At 28.2% G+C, this 2336-nt stretch overlaps 1 protein-coding gene across 5 annotated transcripts in view; it reads right to left on the bottom strand.

The window, feature by feature from the left end:
* Window positions 1-2336, bottom strand: part of LOC106877599 (probable G-protein coupled receptor CG31760) — a 1064573-nt gene that overhangs the window by 652983 nt on the left and 409254 nt on the right. Inside the window, exon 1 of one of the 5 annotated variants that reach the window (XM_052970510.1) lies at window positions 1977-2058. The exons of the other annotated variants lie outside the window; for them this stretch is intronic. The gene's annotated coding sequence lies outside the window, so the exon portion shown is untranslated. Of the gene's footprint in view, window positions 1-1976; window positions 2059-2336 lie in introns of those variants that run through there. 5 annotated transcript variants of the gene reach the window in all.

Genomic DNA, 2336 nt, shown 5'->3' with positions numbered 1-2336 from the left:
TATTATTATTATTATTATTATTATTATTATTATTATTATTATTATTATTATTATTATTATTATTATTATTATTATTATTATTTTTATTATTATTATTATTATTATTATTATTATTATTATTATTATTATTATTATTAACATTTCGTACCTAAGATCAAATATTTTCACTAATTTGGCAAAACCTTGCACAAAACTTAGACCATGAATCCAAAATATACAAACCATTAATGGCTAGCTTCCGCTCTTCTACAATCGCTTATTGTGAATTATGGATGTTTCTGTTTCATAAAAGCTCTTCCTCCAAAATATTTAAAGACATTTTGAAATCATTCGCACTCTCAAATTTTTTGAGATCTTTCGGATTTTCACCAATACCTGTCTAATTATGCCCATGAAACATTAAATTTTGGGCAATTTCGGATTGAAATATGTTCCATTGTTTGCTAATACATTGGGCTATAATTGGGCTATATATGTTCACGCAATACAAAACAAAGCAGAGCGTCACAATTATTCAAGATGAATCAGTGATTTCTAAATTTGTCAAAAGGCCGTACATTTTGAGGGAAGGTTTATTCGGCTAAATGAATCTCAGTATATAACTGTTGCTTTCATTATTACTATAAACGAAAATTAAAAGACAAAATCATTCTAACCATTCTAGTGGGGCAATTGTCAAAGCTTTGATTCAACTGCATTATAGAATACTATATAGCATGTTTTGTAGTGAAACTGTACTCGTAGCGTGTGCTATTTGCAATGCCTTGATTACATCGTCGTCTCCGTCGTCATCATTATCATCACAAGCAACCCTGGTCCTCCACACTATATCACTATAGTCATCATCATTATAGTCAACGTCATCGTCATCGTCAACATCATCATCATCATCATCATCAACATCCTCATAATCATCATTACAACCATTTTTGTTATCATCTTTATAATTATCAATATTATTACATGTAAAAATGACCTTTATAATAGCCGTCGTCAACATATCGCAGAAAGTGACAACCAAGTGGGAGTGAAATAGCCTTAATATTTCTTCTAACGATTAAAGTTAAATACTATACTTATCATAAAGTAGAATAACAATCGGAATAGTAATATTTAAACACCAATGTTTCAAGTGTAAGGTCACTAGGTGTTCAAAAGGACTCAAATAAATAAATTTATTATTCAGATTTATTAGAAAGATCAATTTAATCGAACTGGCTGATGTTCTGCAGCAAAATATAATTGTGTAGTGGCTGTTTATATAATAACACGAATATAATATGCAAAGTCTATTCAATTCCGATTTACAATCGTTTATTTAACCTACTTCACAAACTCCTTTTTCCATGAGGTATATATCTATAAACATAAGTATATATCTTGTATGTTTTGTCTACAGACTCATAAAACGTCCGTGTAGCACAAATAGGTAGGTGTTCTGACAGTTCCAACTAGGGGCATCACTAGTTCTAATTGATTATAGTTTTCTAATTCTTGGTTCTTTGTGTATTTTAATAAATTTGTAGAGGAATTGTTTCTTACACGAAATCGTAGTGTAATTTATTTACTCCAAATAGAAAAATTGATAGGATGTTAGAGATTTAGGCAACACAACTACTTAGGAAAAGCTATGTGTCAATTGAACGTTTTTGAAGAAAGTTTATCTACAAAAGAATTTTACTTGGCATATTAAATATCGTATTAGAAGATGCGGTTGATATATTTATAAATAATTTATATGTGAAACTTTAGCAAATTGCAAATTTATATTTGAAATATCACATTTTTGAATACCGAATATGCAATCGTCGATTTTTCAATACGAGTCACGTTCTTGTATTGTATAAATCTTTAAAATAGTTTACGTTCTGTCTCCGGAGCAGAATACATAGTCTTTTATATCATTTTAATTTATTGTTTACTTGTGCGAAAAGGAAAAGACAGATTTATTTGAGGATATAAATATTATATTTTACCGTAGATTTGTAATATTTTAAAAATAATTATTCTTTCGCTGGAGAGTTATTGATTTCAGAATCTTTTCATTACATCTTCATAAGAAATCTTCAGGAAGATATTTCTAGACTAAATAGATAATAAAAAAAAACTTTCCTATAATTATTTCATTAGGAAACAACAGTTTGTGTATAAATACTAAGTAAAAAATATCATGTTCCCTATGCAGAACATTTCATTTAAAAAATTTAAAAACATCAAAACAATATTGCTTACTCAAGAATTGAACGTCTCCAGAGATACTGACAGCTTATCAATTTTCTTTCTATCAGACAGTTTCATTCTTCTCTCACAAGGTTTCAATCTCTCATTGATATATA

The sequence above is a fragment of the Octopus bimaculoides genome, chromosome 9, assembly GCF_001194135.2.
Source record: "Octopus bimaculoides isolate UCB-OBI-ISO-001 chromosome 9, ASM119413v2, whole genome shotgun sequence".
Classification (NCBI taxonomy): Eukaryota; Metazoa; Mollusca; class Cephalopoda; order Octopoda; family Octopodidae; genus Octopus; species Octopus bimaculoides.
The sequence above is the reverse complement of the archived record's forward strand: the minus strand, read 5'-3'. Positions and strand labels throughout refer to the sequence as shown.